This window comes from Balaenoptera borealis, assembly GCF_965194805.1.
Source record: "Balaenoptera borealis genome assembly, chromosome: 16".
In the NCBI taxonomy this organism is placed as follows: domain Eukaryota; kingdom Metazoa; phylum Chordata; class Mammalia; order Artiodactyla; family Balaenopteridae; genus Balaenoptera; species Balaenoptera borealis.
Genome location: NC_138872.1, coordinates 78633279 through 78658127, shown reverse-complemented (window position 1 = coordinate 78658127; position 24849 = coordinate 78633279). Strand labels below are relative to the sequence as shown.

General features: G+C 46.2%; 2 protein-coding genes across 3 annotated transcripts in view; both read left to right on the top strand.

Moving 5' to 3' along the window:
* Positions 1–6681, top strand: part of GTF2IRD1 (GTF2I repeat domain containing 1) — a 124057-nt gene extending 117376 nt beyond the window's left edge. For both annotated transcript variants that reach the window (XM_082358555.1, XM_082358554.1), the window contains one exon: positions 6489–6681. The gene's annotated coding sequence lies outside the window, so the exon portion shown is untranslated. The remainder of the gene's footprint in view (positions 1–6488) is intronic.
* GTF2I (general transcription factor IIi) overlaps positions 1–24849 on the top strand; it is a 143479-nt gene that overhangs the window by 1232 nt on the left and 117398 nt on the right. The window lies entirely within an intron of this gene.

The window sequence follows — 24849 nt, the reverse complement described above, 5'->3', positions numbered from 1 at the left end:
GGATTTTTCGGTGGGGAAACTGAGGCACGAAGACAGTGGAGGAGCAGAGCTGGAGGCTGGTGGTTGCAGGATGGGCAGCTCTTGGTGTCAGAGTTTCTGGGTGATCGAGTTTGGAGGATGCAGGAGTGGGAAGGGGGGTAGAAGTTGACGTGTGTGGATTGAAGCAGGACCCCAACATCCCCAAGACTCTCTTTGAGTGATCTGGCCTCTGCCCCGTGCTCCCCTGATCTCATCTCCCAGGCCGTGTCTCCCCAGCACTGCCCTTCTGTCACATGGGGTTGGGGGTCCTTCTTTCATTTCCTCAAAGCGGCCTCTCCTCCTTCCCAACTCACGTGGCAGCGCCTTCCTGTCTTACCTTTCACTGAAATGTCCCCTCCACAGAGGCCTCTCCGGACCACCCAGTCTAAAGCAGAAATACCCTCCACCTCATAATTTTTAAATTTCACCTCCTTAAAAAAAAAAACCATGTTATTACTGCACTCATCTCCACAGGGGGCAGAAAGTGAGCCTTCCCTTAACTCTATTTTTTTTTTTTTTTTTTGGCTGCACCGCTCAGCTTGCAGGATCTTAGTTCCCCGACCAGGGGTTGAACCTGAGCCCTCAGCAGTGAAAGTGCCGAATCCTAATACCACTGGACCTCCAGGGAACTCCCTTCCTTTAACTCTAGATCCTCCTTCCTAGTGATTCCAGTAACCTTGCCCCCACCCCCATCACCCTCCCATCTATGGGGAACCGGGACAGGTGCCTCAGCCTGTTTTCCAGCATTAAAGCCTGCTTGCTTGATTTCTGGTCAAGCGTTTAGACTCCAAAAGCCCGATGTTTCAACATCAATGTCCCTGAAACAATCCACCTAAGATGTAGGAAATGGGAGCCAGGATAAACACTAGGTGCTACAAGAGGTACGAAAAACACTCCACGTGGCTTACACTTTTGCAGATAATAGTAAAATAACCACTATATACTAACTGTCTACAATGTCAGAGCCATTAGGTAAGACCTTTTGTGTGCACTGTTAATCCTCACAGCCCTGCAAGGTAAATATTCTTTCTTCCTCTTATAGATGAAGAATTTGAGGTTCAAAAAAGATCAAGGGTTATTATCCAGTGTTACACAACTAGGAAAAATTGAGCACCAAGCCAGGATTCAAAGCTAGGGCTGCCTGACTCAGAGGATTCAGGCCACCAAGCACTGCCCCAGGGTAGATCCTGCATGCAGCTGCCCCTCCCCGCTCTGGGTACATGGCAAGGGGTGGGAAAGCAGTGGGCAACCTCCAACTGGGAGGAGTTCTCTTCTCGTTTCCTCCTTGTTTGAAGAAGAACAGAGGTACATTTAAAAAGAGGGGGGCTTCCCTGGTGGCACAGTGGTTAAGAATCCGCCTGCCAATGCAGGGCACACGGGTTCGTGCCCTGGTCTGGGAAGATCCCACATGCCGCGGAGCAACTAGGCCACTGCGCCACAACTACTGAGCCTGCGCTCTAGAGCCTGGTGCCACAACTACTGAAGCCCACGTGCCTAGAGCCTGTGCTCCGCAACAAGAGAAGCCACCGCAATGAGAAGCCCACGCACTGCAACGAAGAGTAACCCCTGCTCGCCACAACTACAGAAAGCCCACGGGCAGCAACAAAGACCCAACGCAGCCAAAAATAATAATAAATAAATAAATAATAAATTTATTAAAAAAATTTTAAAAAGGGGGAGGGCTTCCCTCGTGGCACAGTGGTTAAGAATCCACCTGCCAATGCAGGTGACACGGGTTCAAGCCCTGGTCCGGGAAGATCCCACATGCCGCGGAGCAACTAAGCCTGTGCTCCACAACTACTGAGCCTGCGCTCTACAGCCCACGAGCCACAACTACTGAGTCTGAGTGCCACAACTACTGAAGCCCACGCACCTAGAGCCTGGGCTCTGCAACAAGAGAAGCCACCGCAATGAGAAGCCTGCACACCACAATGAAGAGTAGCCCCCACTCTCTGCAACTAGAGAAAGCCTGCGTGCAGCAACGAGGACCCAATGCAGCCAAAAATAAATAAATAAAATAAATAAATTTATTTAAAAAAAAAAAGAAGGGGGGAAAATGGGTACCAGTTCAAGGCTCGCCCAGAAAAGTTGCTAAGACACTCCTCTTAGTCCACAGGAAAGGGACATTAACAAGAGGCCACAGCTGGAAGGACTAGAGAAATACAAACACATACAATCTCACGTATACACACTCACACAGACTCATACACATACGTGCACATATTTTTAAAATGGTTAATTAGAGGTGTTGTCACAATCCCCAATTATAGCAGAGTGCTTGGCTCACAGATGTTGGACTGGCATCTGAGAAAGTGCCACAGAGAGGAGCCATCCTCAGCCACAGCTCTGAACACACCCGGCCCTGCCAGCACACAGCTCTGGTGGCCCCCACTGCCCCAGGAGGAAATTCTCCGGCCTCACTCCGGCATCTGGGGCCCAGCCCCCAACAGCTCCTTCTGTATCTCCCAGTGTGCCTTGGGCTCCAGCCAAACCATGTCCTTACTGTTCTCAGAACATTCTAGAGCCTAACATACCTCCACGCCTCTGCCCCGGCTTTCAGCCTGGCTGGCCCTTCTCCTTTCCTGTGCTTCACAAGGGTCTGCCCTGCTCTGTGGTCCAGCAGGAAGGTCCTCTCTTGTGCCACCTCCCCAGGCGGTCCCGGCCCAGCAGGTGCTCTCAGAAAACTCCACACAATGTGCTATTGTCCCCTGAAAAAAAAAAAAGAGCTTATTGAACACACAGCCTGAAACACTAGCTCCTAATATCTCCTAAACATCCCCCAGCAAAAAGAATGTCCTTTTCTTCTCTGTCGCCTTCCAGACATCCTGCTCTGAAGTCTGAGATACAAGCCTTCCTTGCTCAGGAAATCTGCTGTTCCTCTTGAAGTCTCATTTCTCGTTTTTTCATTTTTTCCCCCCTACCATGGTGTACATTACATCCCCATGACTTATTTATTTTATAACTGGGAGTTTGTACCTTTGGACCACCTTCACCCATTTCACCCATCCTCCACTCCCTGCCTCTGCCAACTACCAATCTATCTGTATCTGTAAGGATTTTTTATTTTTTAAAATTTATTTTTGGCTGCGTTGGTCTTAGTTGCTACACCTGGGCTTTCTGTAGTTGTGGCGAGCGGGGGCTACTCTTCGTTTTGGTGCACGGGCTCATTGCAGTGGCTTCTCTTGTTGTGGAGCATGGGCTTTAGGCACGCGGGCTCAGTAGTTGTGGCTAGTGGGCTCTAGAGCACAGGCTCAGTAGTTGCGGCGCACAGGCTTAGTTGCTCCGTGGCATGTGGCATCTTCTCGGACCAGGGCTCGAACCCATGTCCTTTGCACTGGCAGGCGGATTCATAACCACTGCGTCACCAGGGAAGTCCCAGTTTTTTGTTGTTTTATTTGTTATTTTGTTTTTTAGATTCCACATATAAGTGAAATCATATGGTATTTGTCTTTCTCTGATTTATTTCACTTAGTGTAATACCCTCTAAGTCCATCCATGTTGTCACAAATGGCAAGATTTCATTCTTTTTTGTGGCTGAGTGATATTCTATTGTGTGGGTATATATATACCACATCTTCTTTATCCATTCATCCATCCAGGGACACTTAGGTTGCTTCCGTGTCTTGGCTATTGCAAATAATGCTGTAGTGAACACAGAGGTACAGGTATCTTTTCAAGGTAGTGTTTTTGTTTCCTTCCAATAAATACCCTACAGTGGAATTGCTGGATCATAGGGTAGTTCTATTTCTAATTTTTAGGAACCTCCATACTGTTTTCCAGAGTCGCTATGCTAATTTATATCCCCACCAACAGTGCACAAGGGTTATCTTTTCTCCACATCCTTGCCAGCATTTATTATTTGTTGTCTTTTTGATAACAGCCATTCTAACAGGTGTGAGTTGATATCTCATTGTGGTTTTGATTTGCATCTCCCTGATGATCAGTGATTTTGAGCACCTTTTCATGTACCTATTGGCCATCTGTACCTCTTTGGGAAAATGTCTATTGAGATCCTCTGCCCATTTTTTTTTTTTTTTCTGGAGTATAGTTGATTTACAATGTTGTGTTAGTTTCAGGTGTACAGCAAAGTGAATCAGTTATACATATATATTTATCCATTCTTCTTCAGATTCTTTTCCCATACAGGTTATTACAGAATATTGAGTAGAGCTCCCCGTGCTATACAGTAGGTCCTTGTTAGTTATCTATTTTATATATAGTAGTGTGTATATGTTAATCCTAATCTCCTAATTTATCACTTCCCCCCATGTTTCCCCTTTTGTAACCATAAGTTTGATTTCGAGATCTGTGAGTCTGTTGCTGTTTTGTAAAAGAGTTCATTTGTATCTTTTTTTTTTGCTAGATTCCACATATAAGTGATATCATATGATATTTGTCTTTCTCTTTCTGACTTACTTCCTCTGCCCATTGTTTGCTTTTTGCTCTTGCGTTGTGTGAGTTCGTTATACATCTTGGATATTAACCCCTTATCAGCTATGTGATTTGCATATATTTTCTCCCATTCGGTAGTTTGTTGAAGCCTCATTTTTTTTGAGGGGGGTCTCTGACCCTTTTTCCTTCTCCAAGAGCTTGCCCTGCTCTGCTGTCAGCCAGCCCTGCAGCTGCAGGCTGCTGCTTTGTTTTTTTTGGCCGTGCCACTCGGCTTACAGGATCTTAGTTCCCCGACCAGGGATCGAGCCCGTGCCTGCAGCAGTGAAAGCGCAGAGTCCTAACCACTGGACCGCCAGGGAGTACCCCAGGCTGCTTCCGCTCCCTTTGCTTCTGCCTCCTTCCTTCTCTCTCTCTGCTCTGCTACTGCCCCCACCTCCTATCGGAGGAGGTGTTTCTAGGACTCTGGGAGGCTCACATACTTGCCTCATCACCCGAGGGACTTCCTGCTCTCCAGACCTCAGACATCCTCAGGGCCTAAGCACCTGGTTCCCTGGATCCCAATGAAGAGAATGGTTTGAAGTGAATCTGGAAAAGGGGCAGGGACTGCAGAGCAGTTGGGGGAGTTACCTACTGTGTCTTCAGTAGATTTGTGAAACTCTTGAATTGCCTGTCAGGACCAGGAGGTGAAAGTGACCAGAAAGCGTCCTCCTGAAAGGTCATAAGCCCATTGGAGTGACAGTTCATTGGCTTATTTAGTGATTAAACAAACACTCATGAAGCATCTTTGCCAAGACCCCGTGCCTCCTGCCTGTGATGGACAAGAATCAAGTCAACAGCCGACATGTAACTACAAGACCAGAGCTGTGAAGGAAATGAACAAGGCGTAGGAACCAAGGCTGGGGTGGGCCAGGGAAGAGATGAGGATGAAACTGAGTCTTTAAAGGTCAGTAGGAGTCAGCCAAGCAAAGAGCAGGACGAAGGCAGACGTCTCCAGAGAGAGGGAGCAGGGCATGGGGGCCCTGAGGTGGGGATTGGGGAGGAAGTGGGCTTCTTTCTGCGGAGGTGACGAGTGGTGGGTGAAGGGGAGAGAGCCATGGGATGGAGCTGGAGAAGCAAGACTTCATCCGCAGTGTCCTGGCCACTGCCAAAGAGTTTTATTTAGTCATGGGCGCAACATGATCCAATTTATGCTTCTTCAGAACTCACTCTGGTTGCTCTGTGGAGAATGTAAAGAACTCCAGCAACTCAACAGAAAACACACACAACCCAAGTAAAAAAATGGGCAAAAGACTTGAGTGCATATTTCTCCAAAGAAGATATACAAATGGCCAATCAATGAATGAAAAGATGCTTAACATCATTAGTCATTAAGGAAATGCAAATCAAAACCACGATGAGGGGGACTTCCCTGGCGGTCCAGTGGTTAAGACTCTGCGCTCCCAGTGCAAGGGATACGGGTTCGATCCCTGGTCGGGGAACTAAAATCCCGCATGCCACACAGCGTGGCCAAAAATTAAAAAAAAAAAAACCCACAATGAGGTACCACCTACTAGGATGTCTATGATAAAAAATAAAACAGAAAATAGCAAGGGTTGGAGAGGATGTGGAGAAACTGGAAACATCCTGCATTGCTGGTGGGAACGTGAAATGGTGCAGCCTCTGTGGGAAAGCAACTGGCAGTTTTTCAAAAAGTTAAACATGGAATTATCATATGACCAGTGTGATATTGTGATATGATAAATATATATTTTGGTCTTCACCTGTTTTCCCAGTACCACCTCCAAAAACCGTTGGGATTTCCTAAGTGATAAGAGCAACAGAGGTGTCTTTTGTTATTCATAACAAGCCCTTCACACACACCTGAGTTTATGTTAATGAGGTGACTTTTGGACCGCCCCTAAGGAAGGAGGCTGGTTGCCAGGTGAATTAGCCTTATAGTTAGAGGGTTGGAACTTTCAGCCCCACCCCCTGAACTCCGAGGAGGGAAAGGGGGCTAGATTCAATTACTCACCAATGGCCAATGATTTAATCAGTCTTGCCTAAGTAATGAAGCCTTCATAAAAATCCCTACGGTACAGGTTCAGAGAGCTTCCAAGTGGATGAACCAGAACGCCTCCATGTGCCAGGAGGGTGGCGCACCTCAAACTCCATTGGGACAGAAGTCCCTGTGCTCTGGACCCTTCTGGACCTGGCCCTATGTACCTCTTCATCTGGCTGTTCATTCATATCCTTTAACATCCTTTGTAATAAACTGGAAATCTAGTAAGTAAATTGTTAACCTGATTCTGTGAGCCACTCTAGCAAATGACTGAACCCAAGAAGGGAGTCATGGAAACCTCCAATTTATCACCGGCCCTTCAGAAGCTCAGGTGACAACCTGGACTTAGGATTGGCATCCAAAGTGGGGTCAGTCTTGTGGAATTGAGCCCTTAACCTGTGGGATCTGATGCTATCTCCAGGTAGATAGCATTAAAATTGAGTTAAATTGTAGACCCACTAAGCTGGTGTCTGAAAATTGGTTGGTGTGGGAAAACCCCCACACATCTGGTGACCAGAAATGCAGAATGTTGTAATAGAGGAGAAACACAGGAGTTTTTCATTTTCACCCAGCAATTCCACTCTAAGGCGTTACCCTAAGGAATTGAAAGCAGGGACTCAAATAGGTATTTGTATACCAATGTTCATTGCAACATTATTCACAATAGCCAAAAGGTGGAAACAACCTGAAGTCCACCAACAGATGAACTGATAAGCAAAATGTAGTGTATCCATACAATGGAATATGATTTAGCCACAAAAAGGAATGAAGTTCTGATACCTGCTGCAACAGGAATGAACCTTGAAAACACGCTGAGTGAAAGAAGCCAGACACAAAAGGGAAAATAGCGTATGGCTCCATTTCTATAAGGTATTTGGACAGGCAAATTCACAGAGACAGAAAGGAGATTCGAGGTTACCAGCGGCTAGGAGGGGAGGGGAAAGAACGGGGAATGATTATTCTTTCTTTCTTTTTTTTTTTTTTGGCTGCGCCATACAGCTTGTGGGATCTTAGTTCCCTGACCAGGGGTCGAACCTGGGCCCTCGGCAGTGAAAGCACAGAGTCCTACCGCTGGACTTCCAGGGAATTCCCTGGGGAATGATTATTTAATGGGTACAGAGTTTCTGTTTGGGATGATGAAAACGTTCTAGAAATAGTGGTGATGGTTACACATCATTGTGAGTGTACTTAATGCCACTGAGTTATGCACCTAAATAGTGAGTGTTATATATATATATATTTTTTAATTAATTAATTAATTTATTTATTTATGGCTGTGTTGGGTCTTCGTTTCTGTGCGAGGGCTTTCTCTAATTGCGGTGAGCGGGGGCCACTCTTCATCGCGGTGCACGGGCCTCTCACTATCGCGGCCTCTCTTGTTGCGGAGCACAGGCTCCAGACGCGCAGGCTCAGTAGTTGTGGCTCACGGGCCCAGTTGCTCTGCGGCATGTGGGATCTTCCCAAACCAGGGCTCGAACCCGCGTCCCCTGCACTGGCAGGTGGATTCTCAACCACTGCGCCACCAGGGAAGCCCCAATATTTTTTACCATGATTAAAAACAAAAAATTTTTTAAGCATTCTGGCTGCTGTATGGAGGACAGTGGTGGCATCTAGATGACCTCTCTATTCATCGAAATCAAGTTCTCTCCTTCCGTTTTTCCCACCATCCATCCATGCTGGAAAAAGCATGTAGTATTGACCATACCATCCTCAGCCTGCCATTCAAAGATTCCCTGGCCCACCCAGGTGATTGGAAGCCCCTTGGACACTTATAGGTGGGCATCTGGGAGACCCAAGCTTGTCTTGATCCAACCCAACCCAGCTGGTCCAGGGAAAGCAAGTCCCTCCAGAGCATCTTGAAACTACACCACTGTAGAGAAATTTTGCAGGTAGGGGGACCCCTTCCAGGGCCCGAGAATGGGCTCTTGTCTAACACTCGGAAATGAATTGTCCAAGGAGACACACGTGCTGACAAAGCAAGAGACTTTATTGGGAAGGGGGCCTGGGCAGAGAGCAGCAGGGTGAGGGAACCCAGGAGAACCGCTCTGCCACGTGGCTTACAGTCTCAGGTTTTATGGTTATTGGGTTGTCTCTGGCCAATCACTCTGACTCAACGTCCTTCCTGGTGGCATGCGCATCACTCAGCCAGGGTGGGTTCCAGCGAGAAGGATTCTGGGAGGTTGGTAGGACATATGGACTGGCATCTCCTCTCTCCTTTTGACCTTCCCCGAATTCTTCTGGTTGGTGGTAGCTTGTTAGTTCCGCATTCCTTACCAGGACCTCCTGTTGCAAGTGACTACTATCTTGCCTGGCCAGGGTGGGTGGTTTCCGTCAGTGGTTCCCCTAACAGAGAGAGTAGCTGCAGAGGGCTTTTTGCCAGTGATGGCAGAGCCAGTGCTGAGTACTCTAAGTGCCATGACAGGCGGTGCTTCCCGGAGGCCGTCCCTGCAGATCCCTGAGTGGCCACAGGCACCAGGAAGAGGGCAGGTTCAGGGCCCAGTGGGGGCTGAGTCACTCTCCATCTGGAGGGAGGAGGAAATTCTGTCTCTCTGGATCATGGGGATCCTTTTATGTGACTGTATCTTGTACATACCAACTGCTGGCCAGTCGCTCAAGGGTCCAGGAATCCCGCTCCTCTCCCAGGCCTGAGTCTGACACACGGAGGGGTTTCTCAGAACCAGTGTGGTGAATGAACGGGTGCTGAGGCCGCAGACGCCAGCCTGGGAGCCCAGGGAGGCCCAGCCCCTGCCCAGGGTGACCAACAGGAAGTTGGTGTCTGAGTCAGGATTGGACCCGGGTGCCCCCTCCCAGACTGACCCTCACTCTGTCTCGGCCCCCCCCCCCGGGGGGAGGTCCCTCCGCCCTCAGACCCTGAGGAGGGGCAGCTGTTGAGTCACACACATGCTCTTTTCACCGGGGTTTTTTTTTTTTTTTTTCTTTCTTTTCTTTTGTTCTCTTTCTGGGAAATCTGATTTGAACTTTGAAAGCCGAGCCATCTTAGGATCGGGTTGCCAGATTTAGCAAATAAAAATACAGGATGCTCTGTTAAATGTGATTTTCAGATCTACACCAAATAATTCTTTGGTATACGTATATCCTATGCAATATTTGAGACAGAACTTACACTAAAAGAAATTATTTGGTGTTGATCTGGAATTCAAATTTCTGTATTTTTCTGGCAACCCTCCCCTAGAAGCCAGACTCTATTATCTGCAGAGAGAAGGCGGCCTTTGAGCGGGGGAGGATGGAGGAAGAGACAGAGCGATCAGGCCTGGTTCAGGAAGATGGTGGCCTCTCTCCACCGGCTCCCCCAGAACCTAGCTGGGCCCCGCCAAGCTGAGCTGCCATCCCTTCCACGGCGCACCTCTGAACAATCCCAGAGGCTCTCTGTTTGCTCCCAGCCTGTCTGCCTTTCTCAGCACAGAAGCAATCCAGACACCTGCTGCAAGACGTCGAGAGATAAATGAGGAAGCTGCTCAGACAGCCGGAGAGGACAGGAAGCTTCTGGCTGCCTCGAGAGAGGAAATTGGAGCAGGGAGGCAGCGCTGGGGGAGGTGGGTCCAGGACAGCAGCACTGTGGCCCTCACCCCGACCCCTTGGTGGCACAGAGTGAGGGCCATGACGGCTCCAGAAAGTGAAGAGTCGCTGAAAAGCCCAAGCACAGTCAGCTGCACAATTTTGTTCGTGATTTGGTCCAGACACCTGGCTCCTGTGTACCGCAGCCCTGCTCAGCTGCACGTACGGCGGGATCCAGCCCCAAGGCCAGGCCCCCAAGAGCAGGCAAGGTAACTGAGCCCTGCTCCTGAAAGCCAGGACCACTGAGGAGCCTGGGGCCCGCGCTACATGCCACAGCCGTGCTAGGCCACAGGTCAGGACCCCTGCCTTGTGTCCGTCCACTGGTCCAGGGCCCCAGCTACCCCTGGCAGCTCCCCTTCTCTGCCAGGCTGCACCTGACCCTGGAGCCTCCTGTCTCCAGGCGGGGCTCTGATGATCTCCTGGGTGCCTGCCTTGTTAGGCTGCCAGCGCTAGGGCCCCACCCTCCACGCCAAGGCCTGCGGAACACTCTGAAGCTGGTGGTGTTGGCTCAAACTGCAGAGCTCTTCTGAATCTTCCATTTCCTCAGTCTCCCCACGCCTGGCTCCGTGACACTCTCTGTAGTACCTGCCCAGTCACTGAGGCCAAGCTTGCCTTGAACCTGAGCTGGCTGAGTGATAACACATAATTCCAAGAAGGTGTTGCACCCTTTTTCTTTCTTCCTCTCTCCCTTTTTTTTTGTTGTTTTGTTTTTGTTTTTGTTTGGCCACACCACGCATCATGCAGGATCTTAGTTCCCCAAGCAGGGATTGAACCCGTGCCCCCTGCAGTGGAAGCTCAGAGTCTTAACCACTGGACTGCCAGGGAAGTCCCTTCCTCTCTTTTTTTATAAGGTTTTGGGACATTATTGTATTTTATAACGAAATTAACGAACATTTCCTGTACCAATGTCAACAACATAGAGTACAAACGGAAACTTCATAATCTCGACTTTGCCTCCAGGCTTATCCGTTGCTATTAACTGTCAGTGTTCATGGTGACATGTGTATCCTTCAACATCTTTATGCTGGCATAATTCATCACACACATACATCCACTGGTAATTTTTCTCCCTTTTTTTTCCTTTAAATGAAAATGGCTCCTACGGTAATCAGGAGTGCATGCGGCACCTAAATGGTGGCTTAAGTAAGAAATGTGTTTTGTTAGCTGATGTGGGCTGCTGCCGCCACTCAGGCACACATCTCTTTATGTTTCCCCGTCCTGAAAGTGTGACTTTGGTCCCCTGGTCACAAGACAGCTCTGCCTTGCATCTGCTGAGTCCATGTTCCAGGCGGACAGAAGAAGGAAGGCAAAAGATAACAGGCATATACCAGCTGACTCTGATTAAAAGCACAATAACGTGCTACAAGAAAAACAATAGTTTCCCCAGAGGTTCCTTCCTGTAGATTTCTGCTGATAGATCTCATTAGGCAGAAATATGTCATGTGGTCATGCCTAGCTGCAAGGGTAGCTGAGAAATCAAGATTGATTGATTGATTGATTGATTTTAGATTTTTTTGATGTGGACCATTTTTAAAGTCTTTATTGAATTTCTTACAATATTACTTTTGTTTTATGTTTTGGTTTTTTGGCTGTGAGGATGTGCTATCTTAGCTCCCTGACCAGGGATCAAACCCGTACCCCCTGCACTGGAAGGGGGAGTCTTAACCACTGGACTGCCAGGGAAGTCCCAAGGTTTATTTTTTAAGCTGGGTACATGGCCTGTGAATAAGGAAGAAGGGGAGTACAGGTATTGGGGAGACACATCCAGCAATGCCTACTATAGATACCATACCAATAACTCAGCAACTCTTTTTCTCCACACTTGATGTATCACAAATCTTTTCAGATTCCTATCAAAAGCTGTACAATAGTCCTACAGAATAGTACCACCATAATTTATAATTATACCGAATCATTTTCCAAAACAAAGCCAGTGGCAATAAACATCCTTGTACATACATCCTTTACTGCTGGTTGCTTCTGTTTCTGAAGTTTAGATTTACCCAAAGTGGCTTACTGCATGAAAGAGGGGCGTCTATTGCTTTTATCAATTGCTGTGAACCAATTACCCTGACATTCCATAGCTTAAAATAACAAACATTTATTATCTAATATTGATTCTGAGGGTCAGGAATCTAAGAGCAGTTTAGATGGGTGGTTTTGGATCAGAGTTTCCTAGGAAGTTGCACTCAAGCTGTGGGTTGGGCTGCAGTCATCTGAAGGTTCAATTGGGGCAGGAGAATCTGCTCCAAGCTTACTTGCATGGCTGTCGGCAAACCTCAGTTTCTTTTCCTTTTTTTTAAATAAATTTATTTATTTTATTTATTTATTTTTGGCTGTGTTGGGTCTTCATTGCTGTGCACAGGCTTTCTCTAGTTGTGGCGAGCGGGGACTACTCTTCGTTGCAGCATGCAGGCTTCTCATTGCGGTGGCTTCTCTTGTTGCAGAGCACGGGCTCTAGGCGCACAGGCTTCAGTAGCTGTGGCTCACAGGCTCCGTAGTTGTGGCTCGTGGGCTCTAGAGTGCAGACTCAGTAGTTGTGGCGCACGGGCTTAGCTGCTCCACGGTATGTGGAATCTTCCCGGACCAGGGCTCGAACCTGTTTCCCCTGGATTGGCAGGCAGATTCTTAACCACTGCGCCACCAGGGAAACCCAAACCTCAGTTTCTTGATGGTTGTTGGCCAGCAGCTTTAGTTTCCCAGCACATAGGCCTCGCCTTAGGACTGCTGACAACGTGGCAGCATGCTTCCCCCAGAAAGAGTGATTCAAGAGAGAAAATGAGCACCAAAAACAGAAGCCACAGGCTTTTTAATCACCTAAGATCATCACTTCTGCCTTCTGCTGTTGATCACACAGAGCACACCTAGTACAACTTAAGAGGACTACACAAGGGTGTGAATACCAGGAGGCAGGGAACTTTGGGGTCTATGTTCCCCCAGTGGCTGGCTACCAACTTACCTGTTTTTTCTCTTGTTGCTTTAGTTGTCATATCTAAGAAGCCACTGCCTAATCCAAGGTCACAAAGATTTACCCTCTTCTGAGACTGAGTTTTAAGCTCTTACATTTAGGTTGATGTCCCATTTTGAGTTAATTTTTGTATATGGTGTGAAATAGCCATCTAATTTCATTCTTTTGCATGCATATATAAAACTCTACCAGTCCCATTTGTTGACAGGACAATTTTTTCCCCATTGATTGGTCTTGGCACACTTGTCAAAGATCGATTGACTAGAAGTGAGAGTTCATTTCTGGGCTGTCAGTTCTGTCCCATTGATACAGGTATCTATCCTCATGCCAGTACTGCACTCTATTATAGAAGTTTTGAAATCAGGAAGTAGTGAGTCCTCCAACTTTGTTCTCCTTTTTCAAGATTGTTTTGGCTATTCTGGGTCATTTACATTTCCATATAAATCTTAGGATCAACTTCTTAATTTCTGCTCAAAAAAGCTAGTTGGGATTTTGATAGGGATCACTTGGAATCTATAAATCAATTTGGGGAGTATTATCATCTTAATAACATTAAGTCTTCTAATCCATGAACATGGGATGTCTTTACATTAATTGAGGTCTTCCTTAATTTCTTTTTTTGATTAATTAATTGATTTATAAATTTATTTATTTACTTTTGGCTGCGTTGGGTCTTTGTTGCTGTGCACGGGCTTTCTCTAGTTGCGGTGAGTGGGGACTGGTCTTCGTTGCAGTGTGCGGGCTTCTCATTGCCGTGGCTTCTCTTGTTGCGGAGCACAGGCTCTAGGCACGCGGGCTTCAGTAGCTGTGGTACTCAGGCTCAGTAGTTGTGGCTCGCAGGCTCTAAAGCGCAGGCTCAGTAGTTGTGGTGCACAGGCTTACTTGCTCCGCAGCATGTGGGATCTTACCCCATCCAAGGCTGGACCAGGGCTTGAACCCGTGTCCCCTGCATTGGCAAGCAGATTCTTAACCACTGTGCCACCAGGGCAGTCCCATTCCTTAATTTCTTTAATGATGTTTTATAGTCTTCAGTGTACAAATCTCTCATTACTTTTTAAAATGTTATTCCTAAATATTGTATTATTTTTGAGTTTGTTATAAGTAGAATTCTTTTTTTTTCACATCTTTATTGGAGTATAAATGCTTTACAATGTTGTGTTAGTTTCTGCTGTACAACAAAGTGAATCAGCTATATGTATACATATATCCCCATATCCCCTCCCTCTTGAGCCTTCCTCCCACCCTCCCTATCCCACCCGTCTAGGTTGTCACAAAGCATCGAGCTGATCTCCCTGTGCTATGCAGCAGCTTCTCACTAGCTATCTATTTTACATTTGGTAGTGTATATATGTCAGTGCTACTCTCTCACTTCATCCCAGCTTCCCCTTCCCCTGCTGTGCCCTCAAGTCCATTCTCTACGTCTGCGTCTTTATTCCTGCCCTGCCAGTAGGTTCATCAGTACCACTTTTTTTTTTTTTTTTAAACTTTGGGTTTATTTATTTATTTATGGCTGTGTTGGGTCTTCGTTTCTGTGCGAGGGCTTTCTCTAGTTGTGGCAAGTGGGGGCCATTCTTCATCGCGGTGCGCAGGCCTCTCACTATCGCAGCCTCTCTTGTTGTGGAGCACAGGCTCCAGATGCGCAGGCTCAGTAGTTGTGGTGCACGGGCCTAGTTGCTCCGCGGCATGTGGGATCTTCCCAGACCAGGGCTCGAACCCGTGTCCCCTGCATTGGCAGGCAGATTCTCAACCACTGCGCCACCAGGGAAGCCCAGTACCACTTTTTAAAATTCCATATATATGTGTTAGCATTGTAAGCAGAATTCTTTTCTTAATACCATTTTTGGATTGAAATGCAATTGATGTTTTTGTATACTGGTCTTGTATCCTACAACCTTGCTAAGCTCATTCATTTGCTCTAATAGTGTGTGTGTGTGTGTGTGTGTGTGTGTGTGTGTGTGTAATGGTTTCCTTAGGTTTTATATATACATGATCATGTCATCTGCAAGTAGAAGTAATTTAGTTCTTTCATTCCGACCTGGATGCCTTTTATTTCTTCTTCTTGCTTAATTGTCCTGGCTTGAACGTCCAGTACAAAGTTGAACAGCAGGACTTCCCTGGTGGTTCAGTGTGTACGACTCTGCACTCCCAATGCAGGGGGCCCGGTTCGATCCCTGGGCGGGGCATCCCAGATGCATGCCACAACTAAGAGTTCGCATGCCACAACTAAAGATCCCACATGCCACAACTAAGAACTGGCACAGCCAAAATAAATTAATTAACAAAAAAACAACCAAAGTTGAATAGCAATGGTGAGAATCGCCATCGTCATCTTGTTCCTGATTTTAGCTTTTTAGTCTCTGACTATTAAGTATGATGTTAGCTGTGGGGGGTTTTGTAGATGTTCTTTATCAGGCTGTGAACTGTAACTTACACTTAAATGGTAATTTTCATATAAAGTCTTTGGTACAGTGTTTGGCACAGAGTAAGCCATGAAGAATGTTGGTTATCATTCTCATCATCAGCGTCTATTTAACTATCCTCCTACTGTGGGACATTTAGATATTTCCTCTATTTGACCATTATAAATAACCCAGCAATGAACATCTGTGCTGATCCCTGTGCCCTTTAAAAACCAAATAATATTTCACAATATATGTAAATCAAATCATTATGCTGTACACCTTAAACTTATACAGTGCTCTATGTCAATTATATCTCAGTAAAACTGGGAAAAAAATAGTAGCCCCCAAATCTGAAATACTATAGCACATTGGCTTCAACTTCACCCACACAGGTTAAGAATATGGCAATTCTACCAATCCTCTAGCAGTAATATCTTCAAATCTTCTCCATAACTGTTATGGGTTGAATTGTGTCCTCCCAAAAAAGATATGTTGAAATCTTCATCCCTAGTACCTTAGAATGTGACCTTATTGGGAAATAGGGTCATCACAGAGGTAATTAAGTTAAAATGATGTCATTAGGGTTGGCCCTAATTCAGTATGACTAATGTCCTTATAAAAAGGGGAAATTTGGACACAGAAACGGACAAGCACAGGGGAAGACAATGTGAAGAGACACAGGGAGAATGCCACGTGAAAGCAAAGGAATTCCAAAGACCACTGGTAAACCACAGGAAGCTAGGAGAGAGACCTGTAACAGATTCTCCCTCCCCACCCTCAGAAGGAACCAACTCTGCTGACACCTTGATCTTGGACTTCTAGCCTCCAGAACTGAGACAATAAATTTCTGATATTTTTATTTTTAGTTTATGGTACTTTATCACGGCAGCCCTAGGAAATTAACACAATAACTAAAACAGAGGAGAAAATGGAGATATGGGGAGGCAACTGGAGGTATCTGCAGCTCGGGGTCTGGAAAGGAAACGTTTCTTCCAACGCTGGGCTTCTGACCCAGATGCGTTACCATCATGTGCACAGGTTCTGTTCTGGGCTGCGTGTTAGCTGATGTCAACTTTGCATGCCTGATGGGACTTCCCTGGTGGTGCAGTAGATAACACTCCGCGCTCCCAATGCAGGGGGCCCGGGTTCGATCCCTGGTCAAGGAACTAGATCCCACACACATGCCACAACTAAGAGTTTGCATGCCACAACTAAGGAGGCTGCCTGCCACAAGTAAGACCCAATGCAACAAAACAAACAAATAAATAAATATTTTTAAAAAAACAAAAAACTTTGCCTGCCTGAGGCTGCCTGGAGCTTGCCCTCTCCTAAGCCTGGTGTAATGTATACAAGTTAGAACTAGACTTGGAATGGGGAGCTAGAACATGCCCGGGCAGGGGAGAGAGAGCTCCGGCCCCAGCACACACACACTCCCTCAGAGATCACCATTGTGACAATATTTGTGTGGAAAATGAGCTTTTAAACGTCTCATTTGTGCACACCTGCATTCACCAAACACGACTGAGCACTGCTTGACTCACTTTGTTCTAAATGGAGGAATCAGAGTTGCAAAAGGCCTGTCCTTGGGAGAGACAGACCTGCACGTGGGGCATTACAATGTGGAGAGCAGCAACGAGTTCACACTTCCAGAGGGTTGCCTCTGTGCCAGGCCCTGTTCTAGGCGCCTGACGGCTATTAGCTCATTGAAGGCTTATAATAACCCTTTGAGGTAAGACTATTATTATCTTCCATTTACGCCAGAGAAAACTTGCTCATGGCTACACAGCTAGTAATAGGCAAAGCCAGGATTTGAACCCGAGTGGGAGCTCTCAGCTCTCACACTATTCATTCCCTCTACAAAATTATTACAGTAAAAGGAATAAAATGCTACAGCAGTAAATATGGTAACAGTAAATATGACCCTAGCAGTGGGCACAGTTTCCTGCGGAAACAAAGAGGGAAACACGACCCACTCTGCCTGGATGAGCTGAAGGATGTTTCCACGGAGGAGCCATTCCTTAGCTGAGCTTTGAAAAAAGAATTCACCGGAGGACTTCCCTGGTGGCACAGTGGTTAAGAATCCGCCTGCCAGTGCAGGGCACACGGGTTCGAGCCCTGGTCTGGGAAGATCCCACATGCCACGGAGCAACTAACCCTGTGCGCCACAACTACTGAGCCCACGTGCCACAACTACTGAAGCCCGCACGCCTATAGCCCGTGCTCCGCAACAAGTGAAGCCACCGCAATGAGAAGCCCGTGTGCAGCAACGAAGACCCAACGCAGCCAAAAATGAATGAATGAATAAATAAATAAATAAATTTATTTAAAAAAAAAAAAAAAAGAATTCACCCGAACCCAATGCTGGGAAGGTCATTTCACGTATGTGCAAGACCGGGCAGGCATGAGCTACAGAGAACACATTTCATCATTAGGTCCTCTCTGCTCATTTCAACTACAACTGAAATAACATTTATTTTAAAAAGAACTATTTAAAAATTTAAATTAAAAAATTTTACATTTAAAATATTTTAAGAATAAGTATTATTACTTAATAGCTAATCCCAATGTTTCTACGATATGCTAACCATTTTCGAAGTGACCTCAAAGGATATAAAAGCTGCAGTTGGCAGGCCAAAGATCCCCAGGGGGTTTGGTCCCAGGGAGTGTTACACAGTAGCGGTGACTAGAAGGCCTTAGAAGACAGCAAACATGGATTCTTGCCTAAACTGGAAGTTTATAAAAATTTTCCGTGAGGTGGCAGCAGTTCTTCAAGTAGTTGTGGAAAATAATCTTGCTTGAAAATTTAAAAAAAATTTTTGCCAATAAAGTGATCTCTTTCCTACCCTTGAATTTTGCCTGTCTTGAAATAAAATCTGTGATTTATAAGTCCTTCAGATTAAAAATGGAAACTGTTTTTAAGTGTTGCTCTTCTCTTGACAGTATTTTCTACCAAGGAACAAAAATTGAGGTTCTTCTGTCTTTCAAGGTCACTTCCAAAGCGTCTAACAAAAGATGCAAAAATTCAGTTCCCATCCCAGCTACTGGAAAGCAGTATTTAATTTTAGCCCTGCCAAAGAAAGTGCAGCGGGCAGTAAGTGATTTTGGCATCTGGAAGTGTTTCATGCTTCAAGACCGACCAACTGTGTCCCTTACTTTTCACTCTCAGGATGGCTGCCCTGTTAATTTCTAGTTTCTCGGAAATTACACTGATCTCAATTTACACTGTAAGAAAAAGAATAAGAAAAGAACTAAGCTAGCTGGATTGCGCAGAGAACAAAAAGTAGAATGGATGGGCCCTTACAGAAGAGAATTGTTTCAGTCTCAGAACAAAGGGGCAGATGGATTAAGCCAGTCTGAGCCCTAGCTCCGCCTCTTGCCAGCTGGGCCCCTCACCTGATCTCTCTAAACCAGTTTTTTTCAACCATAAACATAATGACAGCAATATCTATTCACGGGATTGTAGAGTGCAAAGCAGAGAACATCTTTGAAAACACTTTAAAAGCTCTTCACCATACACATTAGCTGGAGTTAGAGCAGACATTTACCAGGTCACCAAAATATTTTTATCACCGGCTTTTTCTTCTTCGCCAGTCTCCCATGCAGGACAGACAATGGAAGTAAGACCAAAGTCATCATCCTCTTGTCAGTCAATTCTTGGCTGGTTTTCATCCCCAGCTGCACATCAGAATCACCAGGGAGCCCTCACCCCAGCCTGGGGCAATCACCACAGTCCCTCTGGGGTAGGGCGTGGACTTGAAGCAGCTACTTCATAAACCTCTGAATGTCCTTGAAGGGACTTGGCCTTACCCTGAGTGGTCACATGGTTTCCTTGCTGAGGACACTGCCAGCCAAGAAACCAAAGCTTTTGCTTAAATGAGTCTGTTAAACAGCTGCTTCAAATTCAACCTAACAGATCCCTTGGGGGCTAAAGCCAGCCTGACCTCGCTGAGTTAAATGGACATCCTTTCATTCATTTTAACTAGCATCTTTATAGAATTATTCAACATTGAAAGTGGATATCTGTGGCCTATAATTTGAAAGATCTTTACTATAATTATAGAGACACTTCGGAAATTAACGTCCAAATAACCAAAGGCACTAGATGACTACCCTCATACATTATTATTATTATTTTTGTCTACCTTAATTTTTAAAAAAATATTTATTTATTTACTTAGGCTGTGCCGGGTCTTAGTTGCGGCACACGGGATCTTCGTTGTGGCATGAGGGATCTTTAGTTGCAGCATGTGTGCGGGATCGAACCTGGGCCCCCTGCATTGGAAGCGCAGTCTTACCCACTGGACTACCAGGGAAGTCCTGTTCATACATTATTTTAACACCTTCCTTCCTCCATTCCCCATCTCTTCTGCAAAACGATGCTTAAATTCAGAGTTTTTAACTAATTTTAAGTACTTCATTTATTGCGACCAAGTTTATTAAGCCCCTCTAGTGAAAATATTAGCAGTTTTTGGTTAGTTTTAAATCAGAGGGACTTCCCTGGTGGCTCAGTGGTTAAGAATCCGCCTGCCAATGAAGGGGACACGGGTTCGAGCCCTGGTCCGGGAAGATCCCACATGCCGTGGAGCAACTAAGCCCGTGCGCCACAACTACTGAGCCTGCGCTCTAGAGCCTGTGAGCCACAACTACTGAGCCCACGTGCCACAACTACTGAAGCCCACGCGCCTAGAGCCCGTGCTCTGCAACAAGAGAAGCCACCGCAACGAGAAGCCCGCGCAACGCAACGAAGAGTAGCCCCCGCTCACCGCAACTAGAGAAAGCCTGCACGCAGCAATGAAGACCCAACACAGCCATAAATAAATAAATAAATAAATAAAATCAGAGGCATTCATTAATAATCTTCAAATATGAATATTCCAGGGAATTCCCTGGCAGTCCAGTGGTTAGGAATTCACACTTCCACTGCAGGGAGCATGGGTTTGATTCCTGGTCGGGGAACTAAGATCCCACATGCCGCAATGCACAGCCAAAAAAAAAAAAAAAAAAGAATATTCCAGAAAATTTCTCCATGCTATCTGATCAAGATTAATTTGCTATAAAATTACCTTTCTCTGGAAGGTATCTGCACACATTTGAATTGAACTCATCATTTTTCAAAATAAGTCCTAAATTAAAAAAAAGAAAAACCATTCTGTAATAAAACCAGAATAATTTCATACAACTTTCCTTTCCAGGAATAATAGCAAATGAAACAAGGCCTTCTTGTAAAATGTGGTCCTGACATGCCATGGTAGAAAACAAATGTGCGATGAACTTCACCTCTTCAAAATAAACTCTGTCTTGCAGCCTTGGAAACCAAGGGAGGGCAGCAACTTCTGGCCAAATGCAAACTTCAGGCTGCTGGGGTCCAGGTATTTCTCTATTAGGGGCCACACATTCACTGGGATGTAGCCAGACTGCATATCTGTAACGCCTTCATTATATCATCCTAACCACAGCCATGGCCCATCATAACTACTTCTTTCTTTTTTTTATTGAAATATAGTTGACATACTTTTATGTTAGTTTCAGATGTACTACATAGTGATTTGATATTTGCATACAGCATGAAATGATCACCACCATAAGTCTAGTAACCATCTGTCCCCATACAAAGTTATTACAATATCATTGACCATATTTCTTACGCTGTATATAAATAAGCCACATCCCTGGGGCTTATTTATTTTATAACTGGAGGTTTGTGCCTGTTAATCCCCTTCACCTATTTCGCTCCCCTTCCCCCCAGCATCCTAACTTCTGATTCATACTCTGGGCCTGCGAAGTGCTTATATCTGACAACTATCGCTATACATAAAGCCATCCACTCTTGGGTCTTACAAAGCCATAAAATATTCATGATCTTCTGTAGGCCACGTAAATTGAAAAAAAATTTTTATTGAAGTATAGCTGATTTACAATGTTGTTAATTTCTACTGTACAGCAAAGTGATTCAGTTACACATATATATATTCTTTTTCATATTCTTTTCCATTGTGGTTTATTATAGGATACTGACTATAGTTCTCTGTGCTATACAATAGGACCTTGTCATTTATCCATCCTATACATTATGGTTTGCATCTGCTAATCCCAAACTCCCAATTCTTCCCTCCTCCACCCCCTGCAAATTGTTTTTTAATTGTGGTAAAATGCACATAACATCAAATGAATCATCGTAACCATTTTTAAGTGTACAGTTCAGTAGTGTTAAGTATATTCACGGTATTGTGCAATCCAGCTCCAGAACTGTTTTCATCTTGCAAAACTGAAACTCTATACCCATTCAGCAACTCCTCTTTCCCTCCACCTCTCAGCCCCTGGCAACCACCATTCTATTTTCTGTCTCTATGAATGTGACTACTCTAAGTACTGCATACAAGTGGAATCATACAGTATTTGTCTTTTCGTGCAAGCAAATGTTTTTAACCGTAATTGTGTCCCATCGAATTCATAGCCAGAAAGCAGAAGATCTGAAAACTTGAACTTTATGAATAAGTATGTAAAACACACTATACATACACACAGACTCCAGACACATGCTTCCCACAGCACTGAGCTTGGGACAAAGTCCATCTGTGGGGGCCACCGAAGGCCTGTTGTGCAAGATTGCTGCCCCAGGTGTTTCATCTGAGTGAGCAGAAAAGAAAGGTGTACTTATGGCAGCTGGGAAGGGTCAAGGTCTTTCAAGTTATACAAGAATGGACATGCAGGGGCTTCTCTGGTGGCACAGTGGATAGGAATCTGCCTGCCAATGCAGGGGACATGGGTTCGAGCCCTGGTCCGGGAAGATCCCACATGCCGCGGAGCAACTAAGCCCATGCGCCGCAACTACTGAGCCTGCGCTCTAGAGCCCGCGAGCCACAACTACTGAAGCCCACGCACCTAGAGCCCGTGCTCCACAACAAGAGAAGCTACCTCAATGAGAAGCCTGCACACTGCAATGAAGAGTAGCTCCTGCTCGCCGCAACTGGAGAAAGCCCGCGCACAGCAACGAAGACCCAACACAGCCAAAAAAAAAAAAAAAAATTCATACTGCTGGAAAGGCTCCCTCACCCACACACAAAAAAAAAAAGAATGGACATGCTGAGAGGGTTCTCAGGACACAACCTACAGCTGAAAGTCGACACGAAACCAGTGGCAATGGCAGGAGGGAACAGCAGCCGCCTCTGAGATCAAACCCAGGGCCAGGCGTGCAAAGAGGCCTCGGGGCTCAGAGCTCTGGCCTGGGAATTTCACAGACGCCTCATCTGGTTCTGCAGTTTTGGCTTTGAGGCTGTGCTCCTAGGCCTTCCAATGCTCTTTGCATCTCCTGGGCCAACTTGGCCCAGCGTCAAGGTAGGCTGGATTCAGGAGAAACCAGAGAGCAGGTGCCGTGACGATGGAGACAGGAAGCCCATTGGGAGCCCTTCTTACTGTCTCCACGCTGAAAACCACTGTGTTCTTGCTTCATAAAAGGTTCCGGCAAATTTGCTCAGGGGTGGAAGCCATTGCTGGCTGCTCTGCTGGTGACAGGGGCAGAGTGGGGCGCAGAGGCCCGCAGCCTGGGTGCCCCACCTTGCCAGGGACGCGGGGCGGTGCGCCCGGCCTGTGGCTTCTCCCGCTTCCCAAGGTGGGGCATCAGGAATGCGGGTGGGGAGGGGCCTTCACTAAGTGCTCTGCAATGTTATTCTTCCCCCCTCCCTTTGCCGCAGTAGGATCTCTCCGGAGAGTTCCTCCATCTTGAAGCGCTTGCAGGGCGTGGCCTCCTGTGCTGGCCGCCAAGTGGGCCTGAGCAGGGCGCTCCCGGGGCCTGGCAGGTGGGCTCACGGGACAGGCGCTTCCTCCGGCCTCCGGGCCTCCATCCTCATGCCTGTAGGGGGCCTCGGGAAGACCGGGTGGGTGCCGCCTCGCCTCTCCACGCATCCCACCCTGCCTGCCCTCCAAGGCCTTGATCCCCGGGGTCCAGACCGCCTCCGCTCTCGGCTGCACGTGGTCTCAGGCTTCCGGGGACTCGTGGCGGCACCCGCTCTGGCTCTTTCATGGGGGCGCCTCGGGTTCCATGTACTATTCCGCGTGGCTTTACCTGTTGGGAGGAGAAGGGGCTTCCTCCGGATGCTGCGGTGGCCATGCTGGTGGGGCCGGGACACAGATGTGGATGCGGGGCGGGGCCGCCCTGCACGTGCCTCCCCGCCCCCTCCCAAATAACCCGGCTGCTGCTTTCTAATCTTAATTCCCCCATTGGCTTGAGAAACTCGCACTGTCTCTCTCTCTTTTTTTTTTTTTTTTTTGGCAGCAGCCAGGGGGCATGCAGGATCTTAGTTCCCCTACCAGGGATCCATTGACCCCCTCCCTCCTCCCCTGCAGTGGAAGAAAGAGTCTTAACCACCGGCCCACCAGGGAAGTCCCTCTCTCTTATCTGTCACTCTCTCTCTGCCTCCCACTTCCCTCCTTCTCTCTAACAGTTCCGCAGTTTCTTAAAAGTTAAACGCACATTTACCCTCACACCCAACAATTCCACTTCCAGCTGTTAATACAAGAGAAGTGAAAACATGTCCACACAAAGACTTCCATAAGAATATCCAGCCTGGATTGGGACTGACATGTATACACTGATGCGTATAAAACTGATGACTAATAATAACCTGCAGTATAAACAAACAAAAAAACAACTAATGCTAAACTTTGGGTTATTTGTATGGAAATATGTTAATATAAATGTTTCAGACATTACATGAAATTTCTAAAAATCTTATATGTTCTGGTATAATGTTATAAGTCATAATTCTAGTTATTACTTTAAAATGTATATCTCAGAAATAACTAAATTTCCTTGTCAATTGCAAAAAAAAAAAGAAAAAAAGAAAAAAAAAGAACATCCAGCCTGGTCCATAATAACCCCAAACTGGAGACAATCCAAGTGTTCATCATGGATGAAGTCAGTGGCACATCTATACAAAGGAATAGTACCCAGCAGTAAAGAGGAATGAATGACAAATACATACAATAGCATGAATTAATCTCCAAAATGCTAGGCTGAGTGAGTGAAATAAGCCCGACACAAAAACTACATGTTGGATGACTCCATTTCTATGAAATTCTGGAACAGGAAGACTAGTGACAGAAAGCAGATCAGGTGAGGCCATGCCTGGAGTGGATGTGGGTGGGATCAATGCATGCAGAAGGGCAGGAGGGAACTTTTTAAGGTGATGGAAATGTGCTATATCTTGATGGTGGCAGGGGGTTATGTGGGTAAACACATTTGTCAAAACTCATTTAACTCAACACACAAAAAGGAATCATTTTATTCTGTGTCAATAAAATACTTGAATGAAGGTTTTGTTATTTGTTTAAAACCGCTTAGTCCAGCTTCCCCGAGTGGGTGGCACAATTTTGCCTGGAAATAGAAGCTGGAATGACAGGCATCCTGACTAACGTGTCCAGCACAAACTTCTTAGGTGGCACAGAAGGCCCATTGT